The following is a 15,830-nucleotide window of genomic DNA, read 5'->3' as shown; positions in this document are numbered from 1 at the left end:
ACATGCAGACGACACGCAGACGACACGCTGACGACATGCAGACGACACGCAGACGACACGCTGACGGCACGCTGACGACACGCTGACGACACCCTGACGACACGCTGACGACACGCTGACGACAGCGAAAACCTCAGTCAGACACACTAAGAGGTTGACGAGGAATTCTTCTATGGAGCCTGTTGGTTCATTTCCTCAGATTCCTCTTAATCACACTTCTTCCACCTTCACATCTGTCTGTGTGTCCTCCGTCCCTCCATCCTGCTCCGTCTGTGTCCTCCGTCCCTCCGTCCTGCTCCGTCTGTGTCCTCCGTCCCTCCGTCCTGCTCCGTCTGTGTCCTCCGTCCCTCCATCCTGCTCCGTCTGTGTCCTCCGTCCCTCCATCCTGCTCCGTCTGTGTCCTCCGTCCCTCCATCCTGCTCCGTCTGTGTCCTCCGTCCCTCCATCCTGCTCCGTCTGTGTCCTCCGTCCCTCCATCCTGCTCCGTCTGTGTCCTCCGTCCCTCCATCCTGCTCCGTCTGTGTCCTCCGTCCCTCCATCCTGCTCCGTCTGTGTCCTCCGTCCCTCCATCCTGCTCCGTCTGTGTCCTCCGTCCCTCCATGCTGCTGCAGTAAAGCCTGGATGTTGGCACGCCATCCAGCAGCTGGATAGCAGCCATAGTTCCTCCTCTCCCTCTATCCCATTCCATCTGCCGTTGCCAAGCAACCGAACACACACACCTAACATCCACGTGTACAAACCATCACGTGTACAAGGCATTCCTGTTGGGTTCAACTGGGAGTTAAAGATCCTTCCAGTAGTCCACATCCCTCTCCAGGCAGATGAACTGGAGGCTAACTTTCTGCACTGGTTCCACTGGTTCCACTGGTTCCACTGGTGCGTTTAAGGACACTTTCCCAGCAGCCTTTTGGATTTGCATCCTGGCCCGTTTGCTCGGAACGTCGCTTTGTTTGGAGTGTTGTATATGAATGCTGAAGCAAATCCTGACTCCACCTGGACCTGATCCACCCAGACCGCCTGGACCTGGTCCACCCAGACCGCTAGGACCTGGTCCACCCAGACCGCTAGGACCTGGTTCAGCCAGACCGCTAGGACCTGGTCCACCCAGACCGCTAGGACCTGATCGAACCGGTGGATAAAAGTCCTGCACCCAGACCTGACAGATGTTCCACAGACTGGTGCAGCCAACAGAAAAAGTTTGTGGCACTCAGCAAATGTTTGGTTGCAAATATGTGAAGTCTGACCCAGTGGAGTGGTGACCCAGAGGTCAGACTGCTGGACCTGCTGTGGTTTATCTCTGCAGAGCAGAGTGGGAGCTGTGGACTGTGGCTCAGACAGATTAAAGAATCTGAAGAAGTCACTGTAGGCTCCCACCAACTGAACAATCACTGATTAATCTAAAGCTGAAGCTGCACCCTCCTGTGCTTTTACAGCTCCGATCGTTCACCGACTTCCGCTTCAACATGAAATCAATGCTGATAAGAAATTCTTTGCAAGCATGAAGCAGTCCTACTAAGCTAATCGATATGATGAAAGTCCCTTCCTGCAATATAATGAATAATTCATCTAAACTCTCATCTCTGGACTCTTAACCTGCGCTGACCTGGTAGAAAAGCTGCAGTTGTTGCTGTAATTCACGGTCTCTGAGCCGCATCGCTCATCATGGTGATGGACATTCTGTCTCCTCCACTCCGTCTCCCTCCATCTGGTAGCTTCCAGCTTGGAATGGGGGCATCAGACTGGTGATACTGGTGATACTGGTGATACTGAGTGAATAGTTTTAATCCTCCTCTGCACAGACTCCATGTTCACATGTTGCCATCGGTGTACAGCTGGATGCTTCCAGAAGGACCCCCCGAGTCTTTCATGAATAAAACCAGATCAGCTGATTCCTTCGGTACTGGAACCGTTTGGTGATCAATAGAAAAAATAAATCATGGAGTCCCAACGCCTCTACAACCCTGCGAAGTTGGGTTTACTGCTCTGGGCTGCTGGTAACGCTACCTGAGGATTATCATTCCCTACATCATTGACACCAGCACCACTGGTAACATTGATCTCTTCTTCTGGTGTTTTTCCCTGCAGATCGTCTTACCGGCGGGAAATCCTAATCCCAATCCCAAGATCAGAGCTTAGAGAGAGGACAGAGCTAAATCTGGAGCTGAAGGCTTTCTCTGCCTTTCAGTTTTATGGCTGCGATGCAAACCTTCACGGCACATTAGCACACACCTCTGCCGTACTTTCCAGCATTAATAGAGCCCAGTGTGTGGCAGTCGACTGTACTGCAGAGGATTTCCAACCCTGAAGATGCACCTTAGATTAAAGCAGGGAAAATGACCAGTGTGGTGGTTAGATACCAGCCACACCAGTTTGTTTTATCAAGACATTTTCTGTGTTGCTGTCACCATTTGTCAAGTCCTCCCTGTAACTCATCACATCGCCGAAGCCCGTTGTGACTCAAGCATGCGTAGACATGCCAACAGCCAGAATGAACGCAGACATGCTAGGAAGAAGTCCATCAGGAGGGTAGGACACACCCTGGCCAGGTCTCAGTCCACCGCAGGGACCTTAGTTCACCCAGAAAGCAGGTTCTTCCTTTTGGCAAGGAGGATGGTGAGGATATACCTGCTGAGGATATGACTAAAACCCTCGGTACAGAACAAAATAACTGGCTGCAAACGGACCATCTTCCCAACAACAAGCCTGTTTGCCGGCTGGCCTGACTGAACAAAGCCCCTCTCTGCGGACCCCCGCGTGTGCTGCTGGTCTGAAACTGCTGACTCAGAGTCAACTCAGGTCAATAAATCAAAACTGTGTTAACATCAACGATCCACAAGGTTTCAAAGCTACATTGATGTTTCACTCAGGATGGAGGGCACTGGGAGCAGCACTGGAACCATTACTGCAGCTGCTGATGGCTGCCAGTCACGTCTCCTGGGAGCTGCTCACATGGCCTCTAACTGCATAAGAGTCAGCCTGATGCGTCCAGCTGGCAGCCTGCCGTCAGAACACCATCCAGCTTCTCTCACAGATTAATAAAAGGTGACACACTTTTCCTGCTTTGCAAACGTTAGTAATCAGACTGCTGGGCGGTGACATGTCACCGAGGCATAACACCCAACGGCTCACATTTTCAGAGACTGGACTGATTTTTCCTCCTCAGCAGCATCTGAGACATGGCTGGGTCCACATGCTTTTCTCTTCATCTAATTTTTACTATTTTATTTGTTGCTGATTTGATTTAAATCCTCAGTATTTCTGGTTTTCACTTTGCTTTTCAAACAGCAGACCAGGTGAAAAAGTTGCATGATGACCACAGTTAGACTGTTTTACAGATTTCCCAAATAAAAACATCAGGTTTTCAGATTTATTCAGCAGCGATGCATCCGAACCAGCTGATGAACGTCTACTCTGGTTCCAGAAGCTGGAGCTGCATGTAAAAGTGCTGGTTTGAGTGTGTGATGTCTTCCTGCTGCGCTACGTTTGGCTGCTAGCTCTGCATTCAGCTCAGGATGGCGTCTTGCTAGGCGGGCAGTAACGTCAGTCGTGTTACTGCAGGACGCCACATATGCATTACAGGGTTTACAGCGCTCCACATGTCCAGCTCTGCTTTTCCCTTCAGAGCATCCTAAATGTTTCCACGCTTCAGACTTATAATGTGGTGGAGGATTTATCTCTGCACATTTCTGCAGGTTGTCGCCGTTCTGCATCCTCAGTTTACGTGTTTTCCAGACGGATGTGACATCGTGTTCAGACCAAACGCTGAACGCTCGACGCTGGTCACTAAACTGTCACTTTTGTGTCCAACGCTCAAAACTACGCTCCCGACACATGACACGGATCACGCTGACACTCAAAACACTCAAAACACGACGTGAGAAAGCTCGGCGCCTCCATATAGACTTTACATGTAAACCTGCCGCTTTGGACGCTCAAAACGCGTTTGGTCTGAACACACCGTGATGTCGTGTTACTGGACAGTCGAAGAGAAGCATTTCGCCCCCTGCTGGAGAAAAGCAGGAACTTCTCCATCTGCTAAACATAGAAACATTTATAAATACAAAAAGCCGATTTTTATGTGGATCGTTTTTTTTCTCCCGCTCTAATCTGAGAGGAGTTTGCTGATCTGCCGTTTCCTCTGCTGCCCGCCAGCATGCAGCAGCGGTAATGATGAAAACACACCCAGACGATGACGGTTGAGAGGTGAAGCTTCACCACGTGTAAAAAAACCATCTTCCATCCATGCACGTTAACCGACACCTTATCCAGATTTCTTTCACATAAGTTCCATAGTGAGACGGTTTAACTGGACAAGTGAAGAAAGAGCTGATCCCAGTGTTCTGTTTCTACTTTCAGCCTGAACTCCCCAGGAGGATAAATCAGCTTCTGTATCACCTGCACTCCTTTCTTGTATTCATAAGAACAGAACAGAAAGCTTGTCTTGGTACAGATAAATCCACCGTTTGTTTCAGACGTGCTGCAGAGGTGGAGGAGGGGCCGTTTAGGGGGTCCTGGGCTGGTCGACCACTGTCACTGCAAACCGTCCACATTGTCTCTGCTCTGCAGGAGTCTTGCTGGCGTTGCACAAACCTTCTGGCTCGAGGACACAAACGTGGGTTAAAGAAAACACGCCTGAACAGCGTGAATGAATGAATGCGATGAGAACACGTCAACATGCACAGTCTTAAGCTCTACAAATGGCAGAAATGACTGAGTACAACATCATCATCATGTTGCCACAAACGTGTCTAACTACCGGCTACAAGCAACCCCTCAGCGTCCGGGAGCTGCCTCCTCCATTCACACGGCGTTCCGCTCCCACCTTACCCCAGTGTCTTCTCCGGAGGAGGTACAGCGAACGGAAAACGTCTCCGCTGTAAACACTCCTCTTCCATCACTCATCTCCACAGGAGCAGCAGTGATGCTGGATTTGTCATGAAGGTCGTGATCCACCAGCGTTCACATGGAGAAGTTTCACACTTCCAACATGTTCCATGTTTCACCTGCTTGGCTTGAATCATTTCCGGTTCCGGTTCTGGTCGGGCTGAAGGTACCTTCTGCTTCTTACACACAGCGAAACTAGGAAAAGCATTCTGGTTGTTCCACCACCAGATGTAGGTGGAGCTCTCACCCTGCTGAACTCAGAAGGAGAGGTCTCCTCTGATCGGTAGAGTCAACACCAGCAGGTTCACATGGTCTTTCTTCTGCTTCAGCCAGAGCGGCAGATGTTTCTGATGGTTGCTATGACGACATGGATGCTAAAGCACACACACACACACACACACACGTGGAGAGAAGTATCAAAGTGGTCCTCATGGCAACATAAATCCTGCCACGCACATCAGCGAGGATGTGAAGCCTTTAAAGCATTTCATCCAATCAGGTTTCACTTCCTGCTTTAGACTTCCTGGGAGAGATCATGTCAACGGCGTGTCATGTTATCATCCAGAAATAAAGACAAAGAGAGCAGAGATAATCCTCTGTGGGGTCGGTGGCATGAATCAGGAAACAACAGGAGGTTCGCTGCTGGAAAGTCGCGACCCAGCATTTACATGATGATTACATGCCCCCATCATTACACGCCCCATCATTACACGCCCCATCATTAGACCCCCATCATTACACGCCCCATCATTAGACCCCCATCATTACACGCCCCCATCATTACACGCCCCATCATTAGACCCCCATCATTACACGCCCCATCATTAGACCCCCATCATTACACGCCCCATCATTAGACCCCCATCATTACACGCCCCCATCATTACACGCCCCATCATTAGACCCCCATCATTACACGCCCCATCATTACACGCCCCATCATTACACGCCCCATCATTAGACCCCCATCATTACACGCCCCCATCATTACACGCCCCATCATTAGACCCCCATCATTACACGCCCCATCATTAGACCCCCATCATTACACGCCCCATCATTAGACCCCCATCATTACACGCCCCATCATTAGACCCCCATCATTACACGCCCCCATCATTACACGCCCCATCATTAGACCCCCATCATTACACGCCCCATCATTAGACCCCCATCATTACACGCCCCATCATTAGACCCCCATCATTACACGCCCCCATCATTACACGCCCCATCATTAGACCCCCATCATTACACGCCCCATCATTACACGCCCCATCATTACACGCCCCATCATTAGACCCCCATCATTACACGCCCCCATCATTACACGCCCCATCATTAGACCCCCATCATTACACGCCCCATCATTAGACCCCCATCATTACACGCCCCATCATTAGACCCCCATCATTACACGCCCCATCATTAGACCCCCATCATTAGAACCCCATCATTACACGCCCCCATCATTACACGCCCCATTTTAGACCCCCATCATTACATGCCCCCATCATTACACGCCCCATTTTAGACACCCATCATTACACGCCCCCATCATTACACGCCCCATCATTAGACCCCCATCATTACACGCCCCATTTTAGACCCCCATCATTACACCCCCATCATTACACGCCCCATCATTACACGCCCCATCATTAGAACCCCATCATTACACGCCCCATCATTAAACGCCCCATCATTACACGCCCCATCATTAGACCCCCATCATTACACGCCCCATCATTACACGCCCCATCATTACACGCCCCATCATTAAACGCCCCATCATTAAACGCCCCATCATTACACGCCCCATCATTACACGCCCCATCATTACACACCCCATCATTACACGCCCCATCATTAAACGCCCCATCATTACACGCCCCATCATTACACGCCCCATCATTACACGCCCCATCATTAGACCCCCATCATTACACGCCCCATCATTAGACCCCCATCATTACACGCCCCATCATTAAACGCCCCATCATTAGACCCCCATCATTACACGCCCCCATCATTACACGCCCCATCATTACACGCCCCCATCATTACACGCCCCATTTTAGACCCCCATCATTACACGCCCATCATTAGACCCCCATCATTACACGCCCCATTTTAGACCCCCATCATTACACGCCCCCATCATTACACGCCCCCATCATTACACACACCCCATCATTACACACACCCCATCATTACACCCCCCCATCATTACACGCCCCCATAATTACACCCCCAACATCAATACACACCCCTCCATCATTACACACAACCCCATCATTGACCTGGCCCCCACTAAAGACAGGTCAGTTTCCTTCAGTTTCCAGAGAGTAGCGAGTCACACCAGAAGCCATTCGGGATAAGAATCACCTGAACGTTTCTGCTGCTGCGTTCCTGACGATGCACAGCTGTGTGTGGTTGCCAAGTTGCACGGCCCACCAGGGGCCTGGCATGGACGCTGCATGGCTTCCTGTTTGCATTCTGTCCTGCACGCAGACACTTTCCATTCTGCTGTTGTGGCAATTTTTTTTTCAAATACAAATGTAAAGTTTTGCATTTTGTAGTGTGAACAGGGCTTGGAACGTCCTCACACAGAGAGGACATCATAGCCATGACCATGAGTGTGCGACTGATTGTCAGCTTCTGTGTGGACAGCTATGTGCTTCCAAGTCACAAAGCCTGGATCACCAGTGACCTGGAAAGCTGCTGAACCAGCAGAAAGGAGACAGGAAGCAGTCAGACAGCAGCTCCAGCAACATGGAAGACCACCAGCTGGACACGGAGTGCCTCCAGCCCAACAGATGATCACATCTCTGCTCTGTCCCCCTTCAGGCATGGACCTGAAGACGGTCCAAACCCAGTCACTGCCCAGACAGATTTACTGGTACTGCTGGTCTTCCTAACAGCATCAGAGCAAAAGCCTGAACACACACCAGATCTGTCTCCTCAACCCTCCATAAAGTCAGCTGTGACTCCCACATCCACCTGCTGAATGCAGCTTATAACAACCAATCACAGCGCACTCCTGAACCTCATGGAAGGGATTTTGGAAAAAACTTCTTCGAATAGAAAAATTCATAAGACGATACTGTCGAATGAGGTCCGATGTCTGCAGCAAGATGTCTGCTGTGGAAAGCCTTACAGGGTCTGGAGCAGAACCGGCACCAGAACAAGGGGACGGGGGAGGGAACAGGACAAGGGGACGGGACGAGGTGACAAGACGAGGCGATGGGATGAGGGAAGGACACGAGGGGATGTGAGGAGGGGAGGAGACAAGGGGACGGGACGAGGGAAGGAGAGGAGGGGATGGGATGAATGAAGGACACGAGGGTACGATGCAAGGGGACGGGGCGAGGGGACGGAAGGAGGAGATGGGATGAGGGAAGGACACGAGGGTACGATGCAAGGGGACGGGGCGAGGGGACGGGAGGAGGAGATGGGATGAGGGAAGGACACGAGGGTACGATGCAAGGGGACGGGGCGAGGGGACGGGAGGAGGGGATGGGATGAGGGAAGGACACGAGGGTACGATGCAAGGGGACGGGGCGAGGGGACAAGACGAGGGGACAAGCATGCGCAGAGCGACTGGAACCACGGTCCAGCTGAACGAACGTTTACAGGACAGAGGAATAAATCTGTTCGGATTCCAGCAGAGAACAAGGCTTTCGACTTCACACAGCTACTCTGAAGGGCTGTTTCCATGTGGCGTTTGGTGTTTACACGGCCATTCTTCATCCGTTTGAAGCGGATTTAACTTTGATTTGTAAATAAAAGTCATGTAAACGTGGCCAGAAAACTCCTGAAAATTCCATTCTAGATTGCGCCGTCTGATGGCAGCAAACTAGCTCTGACCTACTATCTTGATTTTTTTTTTTTTTTTTTTTTAAAAAGGACAAACTCTTCTCACATAAATATTAGCTTAAATTAGGTCTCCGGTTCGGAGGGTGTGCTGCAAGGAAGATTTTTCTGCATATTTTTGCTCTTTCAAGGCTTGTTATGAGTCTCCATGGCAATGAAAGACTTGTTTACAATCAGGATCAACTGATTAAACTCTCCCAAATCAGGATTATCAGCGAAACAACACATCAAATCCCGATGGAGTTGAAAAGAAAGAGAAGAGGATGCAGAGCGGGAGTCAGAGAATGAAGAAGGCGATGGAGATTTAAACCATTTCTCCCGACCGTCCTCATGGGTAATGTGAGATTGCTAGCTAACGAAACGGACGAGCTCGAGATGCTAACAAGGTCTCAGAAAGAATACAGAGTGCGCAGTATTATGTGCTTCACCGAGACATGGCTGCATGAACACATCCCTGACTGTAATGTGTCTGTACCGGGCTTTAAAACGGTCCGTGCAGACTGCAGTAGACAACACAGCGGAAAGCTAAAGGGTGGTGGAATTGCAGTGCTGGTTAACCAGCGTTGGTGTCATCCTGGACATGTTACTGTCAAGGAGAAGATATGCACAAGGGACATGGAACTGTTAGCTGTGAGCTTCCGTCCATATTATTTACCCAGAGAGTTTACCTGTGTTATTCTGGTAGCAGTTTATATAATACCTGGTACCGCACCAGACACAGCCTGTGACGTCATCAGCTCCGTCGTTGCTCGGCTACAAACACAGCATCCAAACTCATTCATGGCGATCTCCGGAGACTTCAACAACGTCTCCCTCTCTGCAACTCTACCAACATTCCAGCAGTTTGTCAGCTGCTCCACCAGAGAAAATAAGATGTTGGACTTATTTTATGCAAATATGAATAATGGATCCAGTTGTTCTGCCCTGCCTCCTTTAGGAAGATCTGACCATAATCTGGTTCTTCTCACCTCCACCTACAAGCCCATCGTTCAGCAGCAATCAGTCATCACAAAGACTATCAACATCTGGTCTGCTGAAGCTGAAGATGCTCTTAGAGGAGGCTTTGAGGCTACAGACTGGCACGTCCTCTGTGAACCTCATGGAGACGACATCAACGCCATGACTGAGTGTGTGACAGATTACATAAACTTCTGTGTGGACAGCATCGTCCCAACAAGAACAGTGAGGTGCTTCCCCAATAACAAACCCTGGATCACCAGTGACCTGAAAAAGCTGCTGAACATAAAAAAGAAAGCCTTCAGGGATGGAGACACGGAGTTATTGAGGGCAACACAAAAACAACTTAAAACACAAACTAAGAAGTGCAAGGAGGACTACAGGAAGAAGTTAGAAAGTCAGCTCCAGCAGAATAACCTGAGGGATGTGTGGTCTGGAATGAAGAAGATCACCGGCTTCAAGTTAAAGGGGGACCAGCCTGATGGAGGTCTGGACAGAGCTAATGAGCTGAACATATTCTTCAACAGGTTCAGTTCACCCCCTACCTCCAGCCCAACAGACCACACACCCTCCATAAGCCCACTGCTTTCCTGTCACGCCTCCAATCTGTCACCCTGCAGCTCAGTCATGGACCAGAACACAGCTTCATCTCCCTCCACATCAGGACATCCTGAGACCTCCACCTTGTTGGTCTCCTGCAATCAGGTTAAGAAGCAACTTGAGAAACTGAACCAGAACAAGGCTGCAGGTCCAGATGGTGTCAGTCCCAGAGTTCTCAAGACCTGCTCAGAACAACTATGTCCGATTCTCCAGCACCTTTTCAACACCAGTCTGAGACTAAATAGAGTCCCAGTGCTGTGGAAAACCTCCTGCCTTGTTCCAGTGCCTAAAAAAACACAACCAGCTGAACCAAGTGACTACAGACCAGTTGCCCTGACATCTCACACCATGAAAGTCCTGGAGAGACTCTTACTGGCTCACCTCAACAAGCAAGTAAACACCTTTCAGGACCCATTCCAGTTTGCATATCGTAATGGACTTGGGGTTGAAGATGCCATCATATACCTGCTCCAGAGAGCACACTCTCATCTGGACCATTCAGGCAGGACTCTGAGGGTCATGTTCTTTCATTTCTCAATTGCTTTTAATACCATTCAGCCTGCTTTGTTATGTGAGAAGCTCCATAAATTCCAGGTGGATACCTCCATAACCACCTGGATCTATGACTACCTCACAAACAGACCCCAGTTTGTGAGACTGAAAGGTTGTGTGTCTGAGATGGAGGTCAGCAGCACTGGTGCACCACAAGGAACTGTACTCTGGCCATTCCTCTTCACTCTGTACACCTCAGACTTCCAGTCCAACTCTGAGTCCTGTCATCTGCAGAAATACTCTGATGACTCTGCAGTTGTGGGGTGTATCAGGGATGGACAAGAAGCAGAGTACAGAGAACTGGTCAGTCAGTTTGTTAAATGGTGCGGTGACAATCATCTCATATTAAATAGCAGCAAAACAAAAGAGATGATTGTTGACTTCAGGAGGAAGAAGAATAAACAAAGCACTGTCCTCCTTGCAGCATCACCGTCCCAGCTGCTGGAACACACCCTGGACGCGTTGCATTCCAAGTACAGCCGATTACGTTTTGTGTGCACGTCTTCTGGCGGTTAAAGACTTCCAGTTGGAGAAAACGTGCAGAAAAACTCTCCCTCTGCAGACGTTTGTGATTTCCCTGCAGGGATGCGGAGCAGCTGTGAGGGCAGACATGTTTAATGGAAGCATGTGCTTCTGGCCATTGCACAACTTCAGTGTGTGCTGCCTCTTGTTTTAGCAGCTCTGCTGAATGAAGGTCATTCAGAGAAGAAGAGCAGCTTCTGCTGATAAGCATCCATCACGCCAGGCCTAAAGCCCCATGGCTCTGGAACGTTTCAGGGATGTGACTGGAACTGGTCCATAATGAATTCAGGGTCTTAGACCTCTTATTTCCCACTCAGTAATCTGGCTGCTGCAGGATTGGGGGAGTAATCTGGGTGGAAGGGGTGAGGAAAGGAGCAGAGAGGGAGACAATCCTCTCTGCTGTAATTCCATTTTCTATCAGTTCCAGCGGAAAAAAACTCCAGCAGGACAAGAAGACTGCTGAGCTAACGACATAGGTCTTCACCAAGGTATTTACCTGTCTGTCTGTCTGTCTGTCTGTTTACCTGTCTGTCAGTTTGTTTACCTGTCTGTCTGTTTACCTGTCTGTCTGTCTATTTACCTGTCTGTCTGTCCGTTTACCTTTCTGACTGTCTGTTTACCTGTCTGTGTCTATTTACCTGTCTGTCTGTCCGTTTACCTGTCTGTCTGTCTGTCTGTCCGTTTACCTTTCTGTCTGTTTGTTTACCTGTCTGTCTGTTTACCTGTCTGTCTGACTGTTTACCTGTCTGTCTGTCCGTTTACCTGTCTGTCCGTTTACCTGTCTGTCCGTTTACCTGTCTGTCTGTTTGTTTACCTGTCTGTCTGTTTGTTTACCTGTCTGTCTGTTTACCTGTCTGTCTGTCTGTCTGTCCGTTTACCTGTCTGTCTGTCCGTTTACCTTTCTGTCTGTCTGTTTACCTGTCTGTCTGACTGTTTGTTTACCTGTCTGTCTGTCCGTTTACCTGTCTGTCCGTTTACCTGTCTGTCCGTTTACCTGTCTGTCTGTTTGTTTACCTGTCTGTCTGTTTGTTTACCTGTCTGTCTGTTTACCTGTCTGTCTGTCTGTCTGTCCGTTTACCTGTCTGTCTGTCCGTTTACCTTTCTGTCTGTCTGTTTACCTGTCTGTCTGACTGTTTGTTTACCTGTCTGTCTGTCCGTTTACCTGTCTGTCTGTTTGTTTACCTGTCTGTCTGTCTGTCTATTTACCTGTCTGTCTGTCCGTTTACCTGTCTGTCTGACTGTTTACCTGTTTGTCTGTCTGTCTGTCTGTTTGTCCGTTTACCTGTCTGTCTGTTTGTTTACCTCTCTGTCTGACTGTTTCTTTACCCCTCTGTCTGTCTTTTTACCTGTCTGTCTGTCCGTTTACCTGTCTATCTGTTTACCTTACTGTCTGTCTGTCTGTCTATTAGCAGCTTTACCCGATAAGGACTGGATGGATTTCTGTGACTGGTTTTCTGACAATGGGTCTTGGTCCACCTTAGATCAGGTCTAAATGTTGGGAACGATCTGCAAGGAACTGTGAATGCTGGAAAAGTGAAAAGGATTCTTTTCATTGCGTGTTTAGTCGGAACTGCGTGGACGCACAACTTTCTGGAGAAGCTTCTGTGTGTACAGAAACATTTTTATTAAACAATCATTTCATGCCAGCGTGGATGTGTCCTTATTCAGCCAGCCTCTTCTACAGCTCTCAGTCCACCTCAGGGTGATGGGAAGCTGGGGAGAGGCAGGAACACCTGGACAGGTCAGCTACCATCATAGGTTTTTATTCATTATATTGATTATCATGCCAGAAGCATTTCCTTCAAGGATTTATGTTCATTTATATTTCATATTGCTTTTATAATAAAAATATTGAGCACTTTTCTTTTCAGGGAGGGAGATTGCTAATAAAATAATAAATAAATTATGAATAATGAATAATAATAATGTTGGTAATGTTGACCTCAAACTGCAAAATGTTCGTTTCAACAGACTGGAATGAACTCTTTAAATGACTTTCTACTCCAGACTGAGAGGAGAAAACCACCTGCATCAGCTCACACACCAGACAGAAAATACTCCATCCCACCGAGCAGTTCTCACTCCACATCAACACACACGTGCCGAAGGTGTGCACGTGTTTACAGACACTGAGCTCAAATACAATACATTCAATTATTTAATCTGTAAACATTCATTTCTGACCTCTTCACAGAGATAGACATAATGACAGACATGCAGACAGACAGACAGATAGACATGCACAGATAGACATGCAGACAAACAGACATGCAGAAAGACAGACAGACAGACATGCACAGATAGACATGCACAGATAGACATGCAGACAGATAGACATGCAGAAAGACAGACAGACAGACAGACATGCAGACAGACAGACAGATAGACATGCAGACAGACAGACAGATAGACATGCACAGATAGACATGCAGACAAACAGACATGCAGAAAGACAGACAGACAGACATGCACAGATAGACATGCAGACAGATAGACAGACAGACATGCAGACAGATAGACAGACAGACAGATAGACATGCACAGATAGACATGCAGACAGACAGACAGATAGACATGCAGACATATAGACACACAGCTTGCATAACCTTCCTGTGTGAAAGTGCAACTTCACCGTGCTGCCTTCACGGACCTCCCCACGGTGGGATTCTCCAGCCCCTCAGATGTAAAACCAGGCAGATCTAACCTGAACGCAGCCGCTGACACGCCATTAACATAAACAACACAGACCCCTGACAGCCAATCAGCAGCCGAGGCTGCTTCACGGTCCCTGCGCGCGACACCCGGTGCAGCCGAAGTTCCGCGGAGCACCTGAACGCAGCATGAACCTCCACCCATTCAGCGCCGCAGTGATGCACGCTGAGATCACGCATCCAAAATCACCGTCATCACACTGCTGCACAGCCCCGGAGCTGTCCTCGCGCTAGCTGCCGCTTTCACAGCACGCGCCCCGACACGCGCCCAGCTATTCGTGACTCCGATGTTTCGGCTTTTGGACTTACCGTTTGTTGTGTTTTCTGACAGTTTATGTGGAGTCTCCCGACGTCGCTGTCACGGCCACAATCCCCCACAAGACTGCACGGTGCGGGGAGAAAAGCCTCCAATCACAGACTCCGCTGGCCGAACGCCTGGTCAGCAGCCAATCACATCACAGATCTTCTTTGAGTGACAGCAGCGTTGTCCAATCACAGCTCTGTAATCCGGGGCTTGCTCGCCCTGCACGTCTGACGGACAGTCTGCAGATACAATAGAGAAGTTTGACTCCTTTTAGGGGATGGTGCCGGTCCAATCGGCGCGAGGAGCAGCCCGTGGGCTCAGCCACGGCCCAGGAAGACGCCCTTCCACCGCCCTGACACTGGAATGTCCCCTGGCCGCGGAGTCACGGGAAGCACCCACACACCCACGCAACGTTGTGATAAAACAGGTGGATTCTGTCTCCTCTGTCTAAAAGAGAAACAAACAACTGCTGAGCTTTATATTCATGATACAAAGTAATTAGTTAGTTTATTATGCAGTTATGTGGAAATGAGACGAACTGCGTGGAAGTGAATAAATCAGAAGCTTAATGTTGTATAAACAACTTTCATCAGTTGTTGTGGAAACGGAGTCAGATTGCAGGTGTGGAGTGACTCCTGCTGGACTGAACGGCACACTTCATGTCTGGCCTCACTTTCAGGTGCCAATGTTTCTCCTAGTGCCGGTTTTTCTGGTAAAAAATAAAAAAAACCAGGTCTACTGGTTTCCAGTGGCTGAATCAGCCATGTGGAGTGTGTTTAAACCAGCAGGTCTACTGGTTTCCAGTGGCTGAATCAGCCATGTGGAGTGTGTTTAAACCAGCAGGTCTACTGGTTTCCAGTGGCTGAATCAGCCATGTGGAGTGTGTTTAAACCAGCAGGTCTACTGGTTTACAGTGGCTGAATCAGCCATGTGGAGTGTGTTTAAACCAGCAGGTCTACTGGTTTCCAGTGGCTGAATCAGCCATGTGGAGTGTGTTTAAACCAGCAGGTCTACTGGTTTCCAGTGGCTGAATCAGCCATGTGGAGTGTGTTTAAACCAGCAGGTCTACTGGTTTCCAGTGGCTGAATCAGCCATGTGGAGTGTGTTTAAACCAGCAGGTCTACTGGTTTCCAGTGGCCGGTTCAGCCATGTGGAGTGTGTTTAAACCAGCAGGTCTACTGGTTTCCAGTGGCTGAATCAGCCATGTGGAGTGTGTTTAAACCAGCAGGTCTACTGGTTTCCAGTGGCCGGTTCAGCCATGTGGAGTGTGTTTAAACCAGCAGGTCTACTGGTTTCCAGTGGCTGAATCAGCCATGTGGAGTGTGTTTAAACCAGCAGGTCTACTGGTTTCCAGTGGCTGAATCAGCCATGTGGAGTGTGTTTAAACCAGCAGGTCTACTGGTTTCCAGTGGCCGGTTCAGCCA

At 49.2% G+C, this 15,830-nt stretch overlaps 1 protein-coding gene across 8 annotated transcripts in view; it reads right to left on the bottom strand.

Moving 5' to 3' along the window:
• LOC306771154 (uncharacterized protein) overlaps positions 1 to 14,481 on the bottom strand; it is a 148,388-nt gene extending 133,907 nt beyond the window's left edge. For all 8 annotated transcript variants that reach the window (XM_079260237.1, XM_079260236.1, XM_079260238.1 and 5 more), the window contains exon 1: positions 14,412 to 14,481. The gene's annotated coding sequence lies outside the window, so the exon portion shown is untranslated. The remainder of the gene's footprint in view (positions 1 to 14,411) is intronic.
• Between the last annotated feature and the right edge of the window lie 1,349 nt (positions 14,482 to 15,830).

This window comes from Telmatherina bonti, assembly GCF_933228915.1.
Source record: "Telmatherina bonti genome assembly, chromosome: 20".
NCBI classification, from domain to species: domain Eukaryota; kingdom Metazoa; phylum Chordata; class Actinopteri; order Atheriniformes; family Telmatherinidae; genus Telmatherina; species Telmatherina bonti.
Note: the sequence above shows the minus strand (reverse complement) of the source record. Positions and strands in the feature narration are given on the sequence as shown.